Genomic DNA, 21,122 nt, shown 5'->3' on the forward strand with positions numbered 1-21,122 from the left:
ACTCTGCTTTGTATATAGTAAGCACTTATTAAATGCTTGTGGAATAATGTTCATTAGAATGTGACAATTTATCTAAAGATAAAGATAAATTTATTACAACCATACATGAAATTTTTTAAAAAGCCAATTATTTTTCTATTATCATTACTAGAAAAATGACATGGAGGTCACAGATATAGAGCTGTAAGGCCGGCTAGACTAAAGAAGCCTCACGGAAACTCAGGTAAAATGAGACAAGATTTGAATCCAGGTTTATGGGCTCTTCAGCTAGTGCACTTGTCATAGTAACACATACTGGGCTTTCTAAAGTTATTCTAGTGGAACGTGTGCTCGGTCAGCTGCCAAACTATTTGATCTATCAAGTTTTTCCCCAACTCTTACATCTTCTTTAGCCACTATATGGACAGACACTACTAAAAATTTCCCAGAAATGTTTGCCAATTTTCTTATTACTACATTATAACAAAGCAAACAATAATATAATAAAAATCTCTTTTGACATTAGCCAGGGTACTCAAAGATATTCCCTCCACCCTTTGAATACTTGGTTAACCATACCATCAGAACAGGAAGACTCACCACCACAAGCCTGTTCCAATAATTAGGCCCTTCTGCTCACACTGGCTCTTGCCTAATGCCTACAATATTCCATGACACAAGACTGAGAAGAAGGCATAGATGGGTCTAGCTATTTGGTTCTCTGTTCCTACTCCAGTAACGCCATGCTATCAGCGAGGGATGGGGATTGATGAGGTATTGAGAGTGTCCCTTCTTTCACCTGCCTCATCTCTCCTCTCCCTTGGTCTCTTCACATAAATAGAGAGGGGAATGTGTAGAAATGGCTCCCATCAGCCCCACTTCATTTATCTGCCAAGTAAAAATTCCTGGTCTCTGGGGCAGCAAAAGGGGGAAGTTGTGGCATGGGAGATACAGATATTATCATTATAAAGATTATATAGCTTGAGTTCTATATATAAAATCTTAAGATTTATGGATCTAATTTAAGCTTTTATAGTATGAACTTAAGCCACTCAGGGCTACAGCTCTCATTTATAATATTGTTCCTTTGTTTCTAAATGCCCCCCATGTCACTGTTTCACCTAATGCTGTGTTTTCTGAGAGTCTATTAACAGCTTTAAGAAACTTATTATGCTCGGCCCCAGAGAGGAGAACTAAATGGAAATTACAGAGAGGCAGATTTTGGTTCAATATGAGGAGGTACTTCCTAACAGTTGAAATTGCACCCAAGTGGCCTGGATTCTCCTGTGAGGTCATGGAATCATAACATGTTTCCCCAAAGATAGGTTACTGTCTCATCCAACCTAGGAATTTTACAGGTAAAGAAATTGGACCCCAGATACTGAGTTTCCCATCATCACCTGAAGTTCAAACATGATGACCATTTGTCAGGGTTGTTAGTATGTTCCTGCCTCAGGTAAGAGTTGTAAGAATTGACTGCTCTACCTTTACCACACTGTAATTATCTGACTTCTTTTTAGCCTTCATTTTGACATCCTATCACACATCAGCTTCAACTTTGCCATTTGTTCAATTACAAAGAACTTTGAGAATAGTCAATGGGAGACTGTGAAATCCCCACCAGAAGGCAGAAAGGGGGAAGAAGACTAAAAATTCACTCCTAAATACCACTTTTATTACTACTTGTAAAAAATATATATTTTAGAAACAATGGTTTTTAAAGGGCTAGAATAAGGGATATTTAAGAAATGTATAGATTTCTTTTATTCATGTTATCTCTTTCCCCCAGTAGACTGGATAATTGAGACTTAGTTGTTTCACTATCACAGTTCTCTCTTTACAAGTTTCCCTACATCAAAGGTATGTTTTGAAGGAGCTATCTGCTGTAGTTTCTAATGAATGCCGATTTGATTTTACATTTGATCTCATATTGAAGACAGCATACCTTCTACCCTCAGATATCTCCTCAGAACATGAAATTGGTCAGCATGTCTAAGAGGAATTTTTTTTAACAAAAACATATGTATATGTATATATGTCTATGCATTTTTATTTATTCATTTGTTTATTTATAGGCAACCCTTCCTATTAGTTATGAAACTTGGGGCATCTAAAGATCTCTGACCATCTGTCTCAATATTTCTCAATACAGCACTAGAATCAGCCAGAGATAAAAATGAAACTATCCCCTTCCTGTCATCACATAACCTCTGTCTGCCTGTGCTGTCACGAAATTTGTTAGAAAGTGGAATAAGATAAATCAAATAATAAGCCTTTATTAAGCAACGACCACATACTAGGCACTGGTTGATTGTTAGTTGTCTTTATACTCAAAGAGGAACAAAAGGTGGTTAGAGTCAAGGTACAGTGTTTCTGATTGTGGCTGATCAGACTATATGAACTCAGAAGGCTACAGGTCAGGCAGGAGTAATTCACGTTAGCTTTTGGGGTAAATTATTGAAATTTGTGCATCTAAGCTACTTCAATTCTGTTTTACCTATAGAGCCCCGTGCTAATGTCTCCCATGCCATACAATTAATTACAGATTTCTTCAGAGAGACCTTGAGAATGTCATTGTATTGCTTCTTCTGACTGCCATGTGAGCAGTTACCTTGTGTATAAAAAAAAAAAAACCTACTAGGGACTATAATAAGTGCAAAGGCAAAAGCAGAACAGTCTCTGCCTTCAGTGGTGTACAATACAGATAATTTTGAGGAGAGTCACTAGGATCAGGAAGGTCTACAGCTCATTGCTGTCATCATCATAATCATTGTTATTGTTGTTATGCATACAGTAATTAAGCTTTCCATCTCTTATCCCTCACTTTCCTTGCATCATTGGTGCTAAACTTAAATAGGAATGGAGGCCACTAAACTGAACATTGCCCATCTGCAACACTTGTCCAAAGCATACTTAATGATAGAATAACTCAATCATCTGCCCAAACAAGCTTGCTATGATTTATACATTATGCATCATTATGCGGTTTCTATCCAGTTGTTTTTCTATTTCCTGTAGGAGGTTGGTTGATCAAATCTTTTTCCCCCAGTTAATAAATTTAAAGACCAGTATAATTTTCCAAAATATCTGACCCTCACTGAATGTTCCCTTGTAATACAGAAAATTTTGAGCAAAACCCAATGGAAAAAATTACTATATTTTATGGTATGTGCAACATTCTTTACCTGTAGTCCTCCACCTCTCCACTGAGAGAAAAAAAGATTTGCTTCCTTCTCTTTTCTCTAAGGTCAAGATTGATCATTATAATTAGCTTAAGTTTGGCAATAGTTTAATATGTTTGAGCTAGTCTTCCCATTTCCCCCTGAAATCCTCATATTTCTTATTTTTATAAGATAGTAATATTCTAATATATATATATATGTATATGTGTGTATATATATATATATGCCAGAAATTTTTGCAGATATTCCCCAGACAGTGGACATTCTTTTTGTTTCCTTTTTATTCTGCTTCAAATAGAAATATATAAATAGAAAGATAACTATAGTTGTAATTATTATTATAGTTATATAGAGAACATTTTTGTTCATTTGGTAATTGACTTCCTTGAAGTTTTGCTCTCAATTCTGAAAACAAAGTATGAATAGTTTTCTAACTTTTCTTTGGACCAATGTCTTTTGAGTTACCTTGGATCTTATTAAGAAGTCCCTATTGTATCCAGGGATTTGAGTCAGTCAACAAAGTATCATCCATAAATAGGAGCATCTGGAGTACCTGATGTTCCATGAAAAAAATTTTTTTGTTCTTTCCTTCCTTCCCTTTGGTTCTCTTCTTCCTTTCTTGTTTCTTTTTTCTTTTCTTTCTCTCTTCCTTTCTTTTTTATTTCTTTCTTCCTTTTTCTTTCTTTCTTTCCTTCCTTTCTACCTTCCTTTCTTCTTTCTCCTACTTTTATTTTCTTCTTCCTTCTTTACTCTTCTCTTTCTGCTCTTCCTCTTCCTTTTCCTTCTCTATTATGATTATGACTTTGATCTTTGCTTCATGAAATTAAGAAGTGCTGTTATGTAACCTCTCAACTCCAGACAGTATTCTAGGTCTATGATGTGGGGATTCAATTTATAAAGTTATTTATATTCTGGGTGCTTTAAATGCACTCATAAAACCATAGAATTTCATCATATATTTGAGCCTTCCCGTGTATACAGATGCTGTTAAGACATTTCTGCCCATTTTTCTGAGTTCTCCCCTCTGAAGCTGATCAGGAAAATATTAAGTATATAATAAAAGTATAAATAAAATGATATACAAGACTTGAGGGACAAAGAATAATTTCTGCTTGGGAGGTTGAAGTTAGCCAGAAAAGCCTCCTGAAGGAGGTGATTTTGCAATTGGGGTTTTAAAGAAATATAGGATGGAAGAGAAGGCTATCTAAGGATGTGGAACCATGTAAAAGTGTTCAATGAAGAACATGTACATGAGACAATGAATAGGCCATTTTGCTAGAATGTGCTTAAGACATATGAAAAGTCAAGTGACAAGTGGCGAGGTTGCACAGTGATAGAACACTGGGCTTGGAACCAGGAAGATTCATTTCATGAGTTCAAATCCAGTCTCAGATACATATTAGTTATATGGCTCTGGACAAGTCATTTAACCCTGTTTGCCTCAGTTTCTCATCTGTAAAATGATCCAGAGAAGGAAATGATAAACTACTCTAATGTCTTGGCCAAGAAAACCCCAAATGGGGTCACAAAGAATCAAATATGACTGAAGCAACACACCAATAGCAGTAATGGATTGTTAATTCAGGTTAAGGTGGTGTGAAGGCTGCAAATGCCAGACTGAACTTGAACTTTACTCAGTGGAATTGGAAACCATGGCAAGTTTGTAAGCAGTCACAGAACAGAATCTGATCCTTTCACACGAAAGATTAATTGGACAGTGACGTGAAAGCAAACCAGCTCTCAGAAAAGGAGCTAGCTGTGATAAACATATTTATGTGAAAGCATAAATTTATTGTACACTCATTAATTGAGGGTCTGCCGTATGTGGCTTTGCTCTATGCTCCTAGGATTAATGGGACGTGTTCCTTGTCCTTAAGGAATAATATAAGCTTACATTTTAGAACAATCTATGGTTTGCAAAGCATTTTTTAGTAGCAGCCCTGTGAGATGGGAAGGGCAAGTATCATTATCCTCATTTTACAGATGAGGAAACTTGGAGCAATGAAATCACTTACATGTAGTCACTCAGTTCAAAAGAGTCAGAAGCTGGATTCAAATTCAGTTTTTGATTCCTTGGCCTATTATACCCTCCACTTAACTGCATTGTCTGTCATAGAAGAGGGCAGGAGAGAAAAGGCCCTTGCATAAAAGACTGTCATTTTTGGCTCCCATCTCATGATGCAGTCTCTTTGGGTCGTCCCAAATCCGAGTTCATCCGACGCCAGCAGCCACCGCATAGCGTGTAGCCTGAACTCAAGCTTGACCCTAATGAAAGTAAAGTTGTGTTTTTAAGGTGCACTGGTGGTAGTCGGTCCCACATGAGCTCTGACCCCCAAAATTAGTCCCTTGATTTGTCTCCTAAAAATGTTGGTGATAACATCGCCAAGGCAACTGGTGACTGGAAAGGGCTAAGAATCCCCATGAACTTGCCACTCAGAACAGACAGGCCCAGATTGAGGTTGTGCCTTCTGCTCCAGCTTTGATCATCAGAGCCCTAAAGGAAACTCCTCGGGACAGAAAGAAGCAGAAACATCAGTGTCGATAAGATTATCCACATTGCTCAACAGATGAGGTACTGATCCCTGGCAAAGAACCTTTCTGGAACATTAAAGAGATACTTGGAACAGCGCAGTCTGTGGGCTGCAACGTCTTCATGATGTCATTGATGACACCAATAGTGGTGCTATGGAACGTCCAGCAAGCTAAAAACTACAAAGGAGACTATTGCAATAAATTAACATTTGATAACAACACAAAAAAAAAAAAGAAAGAAAAAAGAAAAAGAAAAATGAATGTCAGACAAGGTGAACTGTGATAAGCAGAGATGGGGGAGGGTAAAGGGGAGGGATTTGAAGAAGGAGAAGGAAAAGAGAGACAGAGAAAGGGAAGAGAAGAGGGGGAGGAGAGGAAGGAAGAGGATACAATATTATGTAGATACAAGCAATATAACAGAGGCTAAACGGCTTGCCCACGGTCACACAAATAAGTAAATGTTTGAGGCAGAATTTGAACTCTGGTCTTTCTGACTCCAAGTACATCAATCCATTATACCACACAATAATCTCTTATTATAATCCCTAAACTCTATAATCTTTTACTATTTTGTATTTTATGATCTTTTATTATTTTAAGGGACTTATGGCTCTCATAGCATTATTTTTATTATCATTATTTATCTTCATCTCTCATCTTCCTTCCTGGAGCCTAAGAATACTTCAAAAGAAAAAAAAAAAACATCCTTTGTTCCTCCTCATAGAACTAAGCATAAGATCTTATATATAATATAATAAGTATGTTTGAATGGATGGATGGATGGATTTTGCTTTGAGAGCAAAACCTTAAAGAAGCAGACAGCACAAAGGAATTTACTTCTTTATCCAGACCTAGAGCCCTCTATAGCTTCCAAAGTGCAAGTAATTATTTAGAAGATCAATCGGGGTGAGATTTACTAATCAAACCATATCCCGGTATTGCTCACTTTAGCTATTGATCAGCTGTAAGACTCCCTGGCATCCATTTAGCTGAGGATTGTGTAGACAGAGGTCATATCCTTGACACCATCTGCTGGACCACGAAACCAGAATAAGAGCCAAACTGTCTGATAAACTATAATTATTTTCCATCATAGTGCTGTTTAGCCTGTCATTTGAGATTCCTATTTCTAGGAAAGTTCTTTGTGTGGCAAACAGCTGATGAGATGAAAATGAATCTTTTTTTAGGTATCTGAACACATCCTATCACTTGGGGTTCCGTGTGTTTTGAGCATCAATCACTGAACCCAGAGTAGAAGAAGCAGGCAGTCTTTTTTTTCATGTGATGATGGTTTTGTGGGTGTTTTTTTTTTAAGATTTTGAATAAACCATAGCAGCCCAAGTTGTACCATTGTTCCTTATTAATGGACAATCTGTTTCTGAAATGACAGCTTACTATACTTACCCCTGGCTTCTTCGTAGTTTGAGTTTCTGGTTTCTTGTTTTGTCTATTCTTCTACTTTGTCTACTCCCTTTGGTAACCTTTCTCAGGATTTTATTGTTGATGCATCATTTGAGTCATATTTGAATCTCCGTCATCTCATTTGAGGTTTTCTTGGCAAAGACACTGGAGTAGTTTGTTAATTCCTTCTCCAGATCATTTTACAGATGAGACTAAAACAAAGAGTTAAGTGGCTGGCCCAGGGTCACACAGCTAGTAAACTTCTATGGCCAGATTTTCATGAAGATGAATCTCTTGACTCTAGATATGGCACCTTGTGTCCTAAGCCACCTAGCTGACTCAAGTCTATATTCCCAACTTCCTTAAATTTTTTTTTTTGGTTCTTGCTCCAGCCCTACTTATAGCCTACTGAAAGAATGCTGGACTCCATATTAAGATATCTGTGTTTTAGCTATACTTATCTTATTAGCTATGTGACTATCAGTTTGTTTGAGCCTTATTTGAGACTCATTTTTCTAGTCTATGAATGGCAGAAATAATACTTGTATGTGTTCTTTTTTTTAGGGTTCTTGTGAAGAAAGTAGATTATCAATTTGAATCTATATTATTATTATTATTATTATTATTATTATTATTATTATTATTATTTCATTTTACTTTCCAATGATCGTTTCAATAATCCAGTTTTCACAGAAGTCCTCTGCTGCCCAAGTCTGGACCATGGGTCATTAATCACTTAATTTTTATTTAACCCCCCCCCCAGAACAAACCTCAGATAAACTCCAATAGCACATTGCCTATAAATGATAGAAGTAGGATCAGTTCCATGATCTCTTCCTTCTATCACATTTCTAACATTTAGAGATGGAAATGGTCAAAAAAAGTACCTGATTTGGGAGCTTGAGAGATGAATTCAAACCCTAACTCCTCTATTTATAAGTTATATGACTTATGCATATACGTGTAGATGCCTTCTCTGGGACTGAATTTCCTCCTCAATTGTGGGAATGATACAATGGGAATAATACTTGCACTAGCCTCCTCACAAGCTCGTCTGAAATAAAAGAGCTAGAGCATATTGTAAAATTGAATTCAGTCTGTAAATAGAGCAAAGCACAATTTCCAGGAATGAGGAGGTAATAACAGTGCCCTTTATTCTGCCCTGTTCAGACGACATCTAAAATATTTTATTCACTTCTTGGTATCATACTTTAAGATGAACCCTGATAAACAGGAGAGTGTCCAAAGGAAGCCAACCAGAATGATGAAATGCCTGGAGTTCATGCTATCTGAGGGTCATTGGAAGAAACTGGGGGAGTTGTCTCTTTCATTTGATTTGCTAATCCTGTCTAAGAGACTTTTAGTTCTACTCCCAAAAGTCTGATCAATCAACAAGCATATATTAAACGCTCACTATATATGCTGTGCATTGGGGATTATTGGGAGAAAAGCAAAACCATAAAATTGGTTGAGCCATCAAAAAGCTTACATTCTAGTGTAAAAAAAAAAAAAAGTACATAGTAAATGGAAAGCCCTCAAGGCTGCAGTCCACAACACATGTCACTTTCATTAAGTTCCTACTAAGACTCTGTAGCTTGATGGTGGTTCTGGGCTCTCAAAGGCTCTGCCAACAGAACATAAGCTCTAGCAAGCCCTGGCAGGAAGAAAAGGCTTTGAACATAAATCTTATACCCAATTATCATGTGAGAACCAGTAGTGACAAGCAGGGAAAAGCTTCTCATTGGAAAAGTGAACTTCCAGGTGAGTATCAATTTTTATATATGTCACCTAAGACAGGGTTTCTTCAACTTTTTCTACTCTCGATCCCTTTTTTTTAAGCCTGAGAAATTTTTATGGAACCCCAGGTATACAAATCAAACATTTACTTGTAATAAATCATAATTTCATAATCCCCACATTTAGTTATGAGATTCCCTATGGAATGATGAACCACAGTTTAAAAAGCTAGGGTCTGAGGCTAGATTTGAACTCAGGAAGATGAACCTTTCTGATTTTTAACCCCAGCACTCTATCCCCTGAGCCATCTAGCTACCCAACACACAGGATCCCTAGTTCTTAAACTTCTTCTAGAGTGCACACATATCTTGCTTTGTCATTAATGGTTGTAGAGGATGAATCAAATGGGTTAGACCAGATTGATCAATTAACCAATCAATGAACATTTGTTAATCACTTAATATGTTCCATGCCCCATGCTATAAAGGACAGCATTGGAGTGCTGTGGTTCACTGCTCTCAAGTGGCTTGCTTACAGGAAGGTGACATGTGCTGTTTCTGTGCTTTTATGAAAAATAAATCCTCTGATCCAGACTAAAATGAATCTTCAGAATTCAGTGATCCCGATGCTGACCACAGCATACATCTGACCATAACAGTGTAAATTAATAATGCTTGCAAATAAAATAATAAAATAAATTTGAGGTGATTTGGGAAGCACTAGCAGTTAGGAAGTCGCCTAAGACATAAAATGGAAAGGAAATGAGTGCCTTGTAGGCATGAGGAACAACTAATGAAAAAGCAAAGAGAGGGAAAATATAATGGTGAGAATGAGCCAGTAGGTCTGTACCAGATAAGTGAAGAGGAGATGCCTTTTGGAAATCCTCACTGCTCCTAGATTCTTTGAGTCAAAAGCTAGCACTTTTTCCCATTAGAATCTCCCAGAAAACTCCACCCAAACCACTGTGTTTTTGCACTACTTTCCAGGAAGCAGCCAGGAGAAATTCAGAGCCCACGATCATTCAATAATTGAATAGCGAAACATGTTGTTTGATTTAAAAACCGATTGCTAATGTAAGCTATTGTATAACAAGTTCCTAGCCAGAGTCCCCTCATATTGACCCTTGCGGTAATTGGAATTTCAATTATTCATTTTCAATTACATGCATAGCCCGATGATCACAAATGTCATTAAGTATTAAATTATATCTAATGATGGATTGATAGAGGGATACTTCCTTGGATCATTTCTCTTGTTAATGCTAGTAAATCAGCCTTCTGTTTTGTTTTAGTGGAAGAACTTCTAAAAGATGCAAAATCAGATATAAGGTAACATATTGGCTGTACTGTTGGCCACCTGCAAGGCCCGTCACTTACTGAGATATGCCCCCATTCATAATACATTCTTCCAGATGCCAGGAACAATATCGTGTGCCTTCCATATCCTGGACCCCTCAGGAAAATCTTTTTGCCGGATATGGTTTAATGGAAAAAGAACAGGCCTGAGAGTCAGAAGACAAGGCTTTAGATTCTGACTTAGACACTCCAGCTGTGTGACTTTGGGCCATTTTCTCCCCCTTCCTGAGCCTGGGTTTTCTCATCTATAAAATGGGATTAATGATATTTGTATCCTTTGTGTGCTATAGAGATATAAGCTTTTTTAAATTATACCTTTATCCTGTGTATTGTTATCCTAGCTGTGGTACAGTATTAAGAAAGAGAAAAGAAGTCTTCACCTATAAAATGAGGATCATAATAGCACCTAACTCACAGAGTTGTGAGATAACATGAAAAATGCTTTTCAAACCCCAAAGTGCTGTAATTGTTATGATTATAAGAAGTGTGACCCTAAGCATTGGTCTTGGAGTCAGAAATGGGTGATACTAATAGTATGAGTTGCTCTTGTTATTAAGAAAACTCTCAGTTGGGGATTTTCAAAGTTATCTCTTTCAAAGAGTCATAAAGTTAAACACGTTTATGCAATTGTAATCAAAAGTCATTGGTTAGAATCCAGGCTCTGCTAATACCTCCCTTTGTGAAAGTGGTGATCTTTCTTCATGTCTCTTGGTCTGCTTTCCCATCTGTAAAAAAGTGGTGATTGGACCAGCCAGACTACTGGTATTTATTAACTCCTGCTATGTGCCAAGTGCTGTGCTAAGTATTAGGGATACAAAAAAAAGGTAAAACAAAAAAAAATTAGTCCCCACCTTCAAAGGAGTTCACAGTTTAATGGAGGAGACAATGTGCCAACAGCTATCAACAAAGAGGACAATCTGGAGAAAATTGACAGTGGAAAGGAGGAAGATTAAGTAGGAATGGGGAAAACTTCTTGTAATGAAACTAGTTTCTAAGCAATCTTCCTATAGTACATTTTGGCATGGGATTTCTAGTTTGTGTATGTGCAACTGGAAGAATGTGGTTCTGCTTTGCTTTTCCACATCAGCTGAAAACTTTTCTTTCTGAACAGACCTTAGTGCAGTCCTTAGCCTAGGCCTTCTCTCCCAACAACGCAGCCAACTGGAGTTTCTTACATAGCCTGAGCTATTCTTTACTGGCAGTGACCTACCTTTATATCTAATCTTTTAGGTGTTTTATGAAGCAAACTAGCCAATGGTGTTATGTTAATCATTTTAGTGGGTTTGAAAAGTAAGATCTTGGTGTGACCCTATATGTGGGTAACTGGATGAGATTTCTCCCTGGGCCTCTCTAGAATAAAAAGAAACCTTATAAAAAAATGGTTCTCTTGTGGAGTAGTCCAGAAAAGGATTCCTGGATGGGCCAGGAACCAAATTCATACTGGATATTTATTGTTAGGGGACAGCTGGATGGAGAATTGGATTTGGAATTAGGAAGGCTCATCTTCCTGAATTCAAAAGTGGCTAGGTAAGAATGCCATCTATCTCAGTTTCCTCATCTGTAAAATGAGTTGGAGAAGGAAATGGTAAACCACTCCAGTGTCTCTGCCAAGAAAACCTCAAATAGGGTTTTGAAGAGTTGGATAAGACTGAAATGACTGAATAATAATAATTTATGGCATCAGGGCCTTAGTTAAAATATCCCTCATTTACTGTCTTTGAATCTATGTATTCTCATCTGCCAGAGGAAAGCTTACACAGGTTTGTTGCAAGGAAAGTGGCTTGTGAACTGTAAATAAAATAATAGAAATGTGGGGAATTCCTAATATAAATGCTTGGGTTGGGACATTGCTACAGGAATTTGATTTCACAGAATCAAGACAAGAGTCCAATTTGCAACACTATGAACAAATAGTCTTTTGGCCTTTAATTCAACACAGCCCCTTAATCAGCTCTCTACCTCCTGAGGCTTTTCATTTCACATTTAGATACATCACTAATATTTTGGGAACTTTTTTTCTGACTAAGTATAAAATAGCTCTATTTCCACTCATTAAATGGAAGGAAAGACACAAGCATTTATATATGAAGTCCCTGTTGTGTACTAGGGACTGCTAAATACTTTACAAATATTATGTCATTTGATCTTCATAATGAACCTAGGGTATAATGCATGCTGTTATCATCCCCATTTTATAAATGAGAAACTGAGGTAGAGAGAGGTTAAGTGAATTGTCCAGAGTCACAGAACTAGAAAGTGTCTGAAGTCACATTCAAACTCAGGTCTTCCTGGTTTTAGACTCAGCTCTCTATAGCTCCTGGTTCTAGTTTTATCCTTTAATACCAAGAAAAATTCTTGACTTAGGACTTATGACACTCTCAAATACGAAGTCAGCTATATCATCCTCTCTCTCCTTCCCCCCATACATACATTCAGTTTTATCTTCTACAGATTAAACATCTCTAAGTTTTTTTATCAGTTCTCATCTGTCAAGAATTTGTGGCCTTCACCATCAGAGTTGTCTTTTTAGATGCTCTACAACTTATCAATGTGCTTCCTGAAATCTAGCAAGGCCCCTAAATCTAAACACAATAATTTAGGTACCGCTTCAATATTCCATTTGATTTATTTTCAGCTGTTACAGCATGCTGTTGCTTCTCCTTGAGCTTACAGACCCCAGAAGCCACCTGCTATCTAGCTAAACCCTCCAAGTTGTACTTTCAAAGTTGTTTTTTTTTAATCCAAGAGTAAGACTTTATAGTTATTCCTGTATTTATCCCTGTTATATTTCATCTTGGTAGATTTAGTTCAACATTTTAGCTTGTTGAAATTCTTTTGGTTCCTGACTCTGTCATCTAATAGAGTAGCCATCCATCCCATTTTTGCATCATCTAAAAGACATCATTTTTGTCTTTGTGCCAGTTACTGATAAAAATGCCAAACAATACAGGACCAATGATGGAATCTGGGACACATCAATTGGAAACTTCCTCCACACTGGCACTGACCCATTTCTTTAAAAATAAGACCTTAGAGTTTTTATCTAAAGGGCTAACTCCATTCCTACCCTCATTGTCTAGGTAAGGAAACTCAAGCCAAGAGAGGGAGAAATTACTTGCCCAGGATCATGCAGTGAGAAGGTGTCAGAGCCAGTAAAAGCTCAAAGATCCTCTTCATTTAATAATTGTAAATGCTTTGCAAACTTTAAAGTGCTTCTGTTGTCATTCAGTCTTTTCTGTCATGTCTGATTCTTCATGATCCCATTTGGAATGTCCTTAGCAAAGATACTAGGGTGGTTTACCATTTCCTTCTCCAGCTCATTTTATAGATGAGGAAACATGGATATGGGACGTTCCCAGGGTTACACAGCTATGAAGTGTCTAAGGCTGGATTTGAACTAAAGAAAATGAGTCCTCTGATTCCAGGACTTGGCACTCTCTCCACTATATCATCAAGCTGCCTTTAAAGTGCTATAAAATATTATTTGTTATTATGTAAATTTTAAAAAAACCCAAGTCCTACTCTGAAGCAACATAAAAAGAGCCTCTGTACATTTGTGGAGTTATTTGGAAAATGTTAGGAAGGAAGGAAGGAAGGAAGGAAGGAAGGAAGGAAGGAAGGAAGGAAGGAAGGAAGGAAGGAAGGAAGGAAGGAAGGAAGGAAGGAAGGAAGGAAGGAAGGAAGGAAGGAAGGAAGGAAGGAAGGAAGGAAGGAAGGAAAGAAGGGAGAAAGGGAGGGAGGGAGGGAGAGAAGGAGGGAAAGAAGGAAGAAAAAAGCATTCTTTAAGAATGAGCAAGCCATTCTCTAGAAGGTGGAGTCAGTAGGCCTCTTTTATGGGTGAGAAATGAAAATTCAGGAAACCCAAGGGCCCTCAACTCTAGTGGACCAAAGAGACGGGAAGTTTAAGTGAACTTGACCTTGAATTTTAAAACCTTACAGACTTATGTTTTCAATGAAGTAGATTATTTCTTCAAACTCTCTATATTGGGATAAATTTAACATCAACCTTGAACAGAATAAATCTCTAGCAGTCTTAGTGGAATATCTGAATAGCCTGCCCTTTCTCAATGGCATTTAGCACCTCTTGCATAGGACTGTTCTTACAAATGGTTCAACAATCCCTCAAACAAAGGGAGATAAGGAGACTGAAATCCAGACCAGGCAGTGTGACTCCTTTAGGGACAGCGTTGGAGAACACCAGCACTATCTGCCACATAGAGTCAGCAGATGTGTAGGCTACCTAGTCATGTATTCTCTCATTGAATGTGGTCTTCTGGGTCTTTGGGATCTCCTTGTATCTTTGCTTACTGCTCTATAAATGAAATCTTAGGGCAGTGTGTCTTCAAAGGTCCCTTGAAATTTTAAGTCCTGTCTTGCTATTATCTTATAACTTTATAATCTCTAACTTTCCTCCATCTCTCATGTTCTTTGTTATAAAATCCCTTCCTGCTCTGATAGCCTGTGTGCTAAGGCCCCTTGAAACTCTGATATTTCTGTTCTAAGGTCCCTTCCAGCTCTAATGTTCTATGTTCTAAGGTCCCTCTCAGGTGTTATCTTCGCTTAGATTTCAGTTACTTCTCTCTCTGTCTCTCTCTCTCTCTCTCTCTCTCTCTCTCTCTCTCTCTCTCTCTCTCTCTCTCTCTCTCTCTCTCTCTCTCTCTCTCTCTCTCTCTCTGCCACACTTGATTTCTAAGAATTATAAGCTCCACTGTGAGCGGTTTAGCCAAATTAAAAGGAAATTGAGAAATATAAAAGGAAATAAAAGCACAATAATATTGATAATGCTAATTTGTGGTTTTCTGTGTCTATAGATGCAGCCTGTAGAGATCCATTTCTATTTGCATATGATACCATTGTTGAGGGAATACTTGTTTAGTTACAGGGCAGTTTAGAACAGGGGTGTCAATATGACACATGCAGCTGCAAAGAACCAGATTAAGATATAATTAGGAAGTATTTAACAAAATAAAAATACAAGAAAACAGGTGTCTAAGAGAAGGTATGGGGGTGGGGGGAAGGGAGGGAGAAAAATTTAGAAATACAAGGTTTTACAAGAGTGAATGTGGAAAACTATCGTTGCATGTATTTTGAAAATAAAAAGCTATTACTTAAAAATAAAAAAATACAACAAAATATAGATGATATTATATTTTAAAGCTAAGTCAATATGTCGCCTTCAGGGATCCTTATGTTTGGAGTAGTGCTCCCAGTTTCTATTTGTATTTGATACCACTGGATATCTCTTTAATATCCTTTCCAGGTTAGAGATTCTATATTTCTTTGCTACCAGATTGTTGACTATTACTTTGGGCTGCAATCATCAAGACTATGTGGCCTTGGGAACCACATTATGGAGTGTGTTTAAAATATATGCAAATTAAAAGTTAGTAGGCTCTGAATGGGAAGATCCAGCAGGTTCTGTTCTGAGTAAAGTATATGAACTATAGTCTGTGTGTGAACATGGCAACATTTGCTCTGAATAGTCTGAGTTTTCTTCCATCCAGGTTTTTGGTCACATCTGGATAGCTAAGTTTTCTGGGCATCCTGAATTCTTATCAACACGGGAAACCTCACCCAGCCCAGACACAGAAATGATTGACAGATTGATAGCTCTTTCTCGATTCTTATAGCATATAATAATTTTTTCCAAATTGGAATTGGGGTGAATTTGAATCAGTCTATTTTTTTTAAAAAAGAAATTAGCATTGATGTCAGGTACTAATGATTATATGAAATACTTGAAAGAAAGGAGAGGCAGCCAGTGGGGTCCATGTCCTGAAAGCAGCCCAACTGTTGTTACTCTTTGGAAGTATTTTGTCAAATTCTGTTGTTTCAGAAAAATGGCCAATAAGCTCAAAAAGACAGTGAGAGGAGGAGAGGGTCTTTTCTTTCCACAAAAAGAATAAGAATGGCCCACATTATTTTACGTCTCTTCCAAGAAAAATCACAGACCATGGATTGGACCATGTTCAGTGGAAGATTCAGTAGGTTCCATGACAATTAATTTTATAAACAGTTGTTTTTAGTTCAGAAGGACTCAAGTAAAAAACGGAAAGAAATGAAAGACCTCTCTGTTTTTGTTGCTGTGGAGTTAATAGTATTTAAATACTTTTCTGTTATTGTTCCCCAAGGCTTATTTTTTTTAAATACTTGGGAAGGCAGTAGGGCAAATATTAGAGTCCTAGGACTTCTGCTACTTCTTTCTGTATGATCTTGGGCATTTTGCTTAACTTCTCTATGTCTCAGTTTCTTCACTTGCACAAAAGGGCATTGGACTTGATGGCATCTGGACTCCCAGCTCTAAATTTATGACCTTCTAAAGTGTGCAGCAGCACCAATGATAGAATAATAATTACCATGTTATGAGCTCAAGAGATTTATTTTTAAGCTAGATGGAACAGTACATTGGATACTAGGCCTAGAATAAGGAAGATCTGAGTTGAAATCTGGTCTTATACACTTACTAGCTATGGAACCCTGGCAAAGTCACTTAACCTCTCATTTTCTCATCTGTAAAGTGGGGATAATAACAGCATGTACTTGGAAGGATTCTGAGTATCAAATAAAATAATATTCGTAAAAGCACTATGCACAGTGTGTGGCCCATAGTTGGTGATAAATAAATGCTTATTCTCTCTCTTTCTCATCCCTCTTTAAGATAATGGCTATCTTCACAGATTCTCAGGATTTTCCTTCAATATGAACTTAGAGATCATCATTCTTCAGAAAAATGGAATTCCCTAATACATAGTAGACTAATTAGAACTGAAAAATGGCTCATCCAATCAAGACAGGTAATGATCATTTATTAAACCTTTATTATGTATGAGCCATTGTGCTAAGCATTAGAAATAGAAATGCAAGCAAAACCAAAGACAGTCTCAGTCACCTGGAGAGACTTATAATCAAATGGATTTATTGTTCTATAAGAAATGACAAGCAGACAGATTTCAGAAAAGCCTGGAAAGACTTACATGAACTGATGTTGAGTGAAGTGAACAGAACCAAGAGAATAATGCACACAGTAACAATAAGATAATATGATGATCAACTGTAATGGACATGGTTCTTCTGAAGAAAAAATAATTCAAGGACTTGGGTTGGAAAATGCCATCTGTATCCAGAGAGAGAACTATAGAAACTGAATGTTGATCAAAGCATAGTACCTTTTTTGTTGTTTGCTTGTTTTTTTCTTTCTCAACCATATTACATATATATATGTATGGTATGTATATATATATATATATATATATATATATATATATATATATATATATATATACATATATATATATATATACAACCTATATATTATATATAATGTATATATACACATATATACATATTCATCATGCTATCCAGGAAAAATCAGATGAGAAAGGAAAAAAAGGAAAAAAAATAAGTCATAATTATCACATAATCTCATTGTTGCTATGTACAATGTTCTCTTCACTCTACTCACTTCACTCAACATCAGTTCATGTGAGTTTTTCCAGGCTTTTCTGAAATCAGCCTTCTTGTCATTTCTTATAAAGCAATAATATTCCATTACATCCATATACCATAACTTATTCAGCCATTCTCCAAGTGATGGACATTCACCCAATTTCTAGTTCCTTCCCATCACAAAAAGGGCTGCTACAAACATTTTTGCACATGTGGGGTTTTTCCCTTTTTTGTGATCTATTTGGGATACAGACCCAATAGAGATATTATTGTATCAAAGGATATGCACAGTTTGTTAGCCCTTTGGGTATAGTTCCAAATTGCTCTCCAAAATAGTTGGATCAGTTCACAATTCTATCATCAATGTAATAGTGTCCCGGTTTTCCTATATACTGTCCAATATTTATCATTATCTTTTTCCTGTCATCTTAGCCAATCTGAGAGGAACCATATTTCTACCATTTTCAACATCACTGACAAGTAGTCATCTTACTCCTATTCTCTTGACAAAATTCAGGGATGAGAGACTTATTATCTTTTAAGTCTGTTCTCTGTATCTATTAGATCTCTCTATTCTTAAAATGTCTTTTACAGTTCTAGGTCTGCCTTTTAAGGTCACACTTAATCCAAATCTTTTATATGACACCATTTCATGTCTTATACTTGGCAATCATATCCATTCTGCATCTTCTCTTCTCTAGGATAAGGGATCCCCCATTCCTTGCAGCTGATTCTCATGACAAAGCTTTAAGCCTCCTCACTAGTGTAGAATTGTACCAAGTCCCTCTAATTTCAAAGTCAATGTTCTTTGCTCTATGTTGTACACATCCTAACTTGTGAATGTCATTCTTAAATTGGGGCACTCAGAGATGATTATCATAGACGCAAGAGTTATTGCCCTCATTTTGGATTTCAAATTTCTATTTTTTGGAAATTCCCTACTCAGATATTTCCAGCTAAAAATGAGAGACTTAACTTTTTCTAACCCAAAATACAGAATGAATTGTTAAGAAAGAGAAGGATTCAGAGAATTATCTGGTGATAGATGTTAATAAAAAAAAAAACAAAACAAGAAGAAATCCCTTGACATTAGGAGCTGTCTGAATATAGACTGGATAGACAACATCGTACAATATAGAAGTCCCTACCACTGGATTTCTGCAGGAATAAGTAAGCAATAGCAAGAGCAGTGATTTTTTAGGATCCCTCTGATTTTTAGGAGTGTTCTTTTTTGTTAATTATTCATGTCATTAACTTATCCTCATAGATTTTCAATTTTCAAAGCACTATTACATCCATTATTACATTTGATCCTCATGATAGAGGCAGAAAAGTGATCACTATCCCCATTTTACAGATGGGGAAACTGAAGCTCAGAAAGATAAAGTAATTAGTGTCCTTGAGTTATAAAGACAGGAAATAATGGAGCCAGGAAGCATGGTGCAGTGGTAAAAGTAGCACAAGTGATATAAGTAATATGATAGAAAAGGCATTGGATTTGGAGTCAAGAAATCCTGGATTTGAATCTAACCAGTCTTACCCCCTTGCTATCTTTGTGATCATTGGCCAGTGACTCAATTTGTTCAAGTCTTAATTAGGTTTTAGATAAATTGGAAAAGAATCAAGCTAAGCCTCTGTCATAAAACAAATAGGAATCTCATTCATGAACTCATCTTCACAGTAGAATGGAGGGGCCTAGCAAATCATTTTGTTAATTATACTAATGTCTTAAAGGCTCAGTTTCCTCATCTGTAAAGCGAGGAAAGGGAACTAGAAAATCTCTAATATCCCTTCCAACTCTAAATCCTATGATTCTATGAACTTAAATCTATTTTATGCAGAAATGACAGCCTTAGGAAAAAGAGGAAAGGACTCTAGAGAACCAGATAGGGCTGGAAAATATGTGCTCAATGTAGATCCTTCCATATGTCGTAGAATAGCCCTGAGCAGAAAATTATTTACCCAGAGCAGCCTCTCCGTGTCTTGCTATTTCTCAAGGGGAAAGCCATAAAATAGAGGTAGAAGGCACCTTAGAGAGACCATTTAGTTTCTCTCTCCCTCCCCCATTTTACAGATGGGGAAACTGAGTCATTAATGCTTGCTGTTGAAGACATACAGATTATGAAGTGTTTTATAATCTGCTACACTCATCACTCACAAACTGCTCTGCTGTAGATACTGGCTCTTGAACGAGATTCCTGTTTGTTTTATGATGGGAGCTTAACTTGATTCATTTCCAATTCCCCACAGACCTAGGGAATGTTTGGACTGAGCAGTAATGTATATTTTTTATTAAACTGTGAGACCCAACAAAAAAATTGAAATTGGTTGACAAGGTAATATAACTGATATACTATATGGCAAGCTTTTTATTTTAGACTCCTCACTCGACTCTCAAAAACCCTCCCATTTCTCTTTTCCTCATATATTCCTGTTGGGAGATTATAAAGAACTTTATAGAGTTCTTAGACATATACACACATGCTCCCCCTCCTCCACAACACAGAGGAATCTACAACCTTGAACCTCTGTCTCACTACCAAAGAGAAACTTTGCAATCATAGATTTGACTCCTCCTGATATCTGGCCATGGGAGCCAGATGGATCTGGAGAGGTAATTGGTGCTGGTGAATTTTCACACCCTCCCTCACTTAAATCTAATTCACCTGCATGTTATAGCATCATATCTCTGATGTCATGGTCCTTGAGAACAAGGGACAAACAACAACTCTGTGTATCTGTCTTGTTCTGTCTCTCTTTCTCTACATCAAACTCATAAATTGACCTAAGCTTCACTGGAGCAGGGGATAGAAAAGATGAACTGCTCCTCTCTGCCAGGAATGGCCAACCCCACCCTTTTCATTCCCACCTACTGATGACCTACTTATTCTTCAACACCTTTATCTAGCCTTCCCATCTTTCTCCTCCTGGAAGTCTTTTTCTTCTATGAAGTATCTTAGTATTTGATTCATACTTTTCTCAAGATCCTCCTCATCATCCAGTTTCAAAAACTTTGAAGTCATCCTAGACTCCTCCCTCTCTCATCCCCATGTAAATTGATCATCAAATCCTACTCACTCTTCTTCTGTGTCCTCCACATCCTTCCTTTTTTCTCCACGTGTACTGTTCAGCACAGTGGATAATGCAGTGAGCTTGTGGTAAGGGAGGCCTGAGGTCAAACTTGATCCCACACACTTGCCAGCTGTGAGATTCTGGGCAAGTCATTTAACATCACCATATCTCTGTTTTCTCATCTGTCAAATGAACTTAATGGCTTCTAAAGTCCCTTTTAATTGTAAATCTATAATCTTATAACTCCATAACTACTAAAATTGCCTCCTTGACTCTCCCCTTTGTGTTCTTTCTGAATGTGCCATTGGAGAGACCCTTCCTGAGACATAGGAACCAATGAAATTGCTCTCTTGTTTAAAAATCATCATTGTCTCCCTATCATCTAAATACAAGCCCCTTTATCAGATATTTCCATTTT

At 37.1% G+C, this 21,122-nt stretch overlaps 1 protein-coding gene and 1 pseudogene across 8 annotated transcripts in view; both read left to right on the forward strand.

Moving 5' to 3' along the window:
• TENM4 (teneurin transmembrane protein 4) overlaps positions 1 to 21,122 on the forward strand; it is a 1,584,659-nt gene that overhangs the window by 679,717 nt on the left and 883,820 nt on the right. The gene's annotated exons all lie outside the window — the stretch shown is intronic.
• LOC141562267 (large ribosomal subunit protein uL11-like) lies at positions 4,814 to 5,926 on the forward strand (annotated as a pseudogene).

The sequence above is a fragment of the Sminthopsis crassicaudata genome, chromosome 3, assembly GCF_048593235.1.
Source record: "Sminthopsis crassicaudata isolate SCR6 chromosome 3, ASM4859323v1, whole genome shotgun sequence".
Classification (NCBI taxonomy): domain Eukaryota; kingdom Metazoa; phylum Chordata; class Mammalia; order Dasyuromorphia; family Dasyuridae; genus Sminthopsis; species Sminthopsis crassicaudata.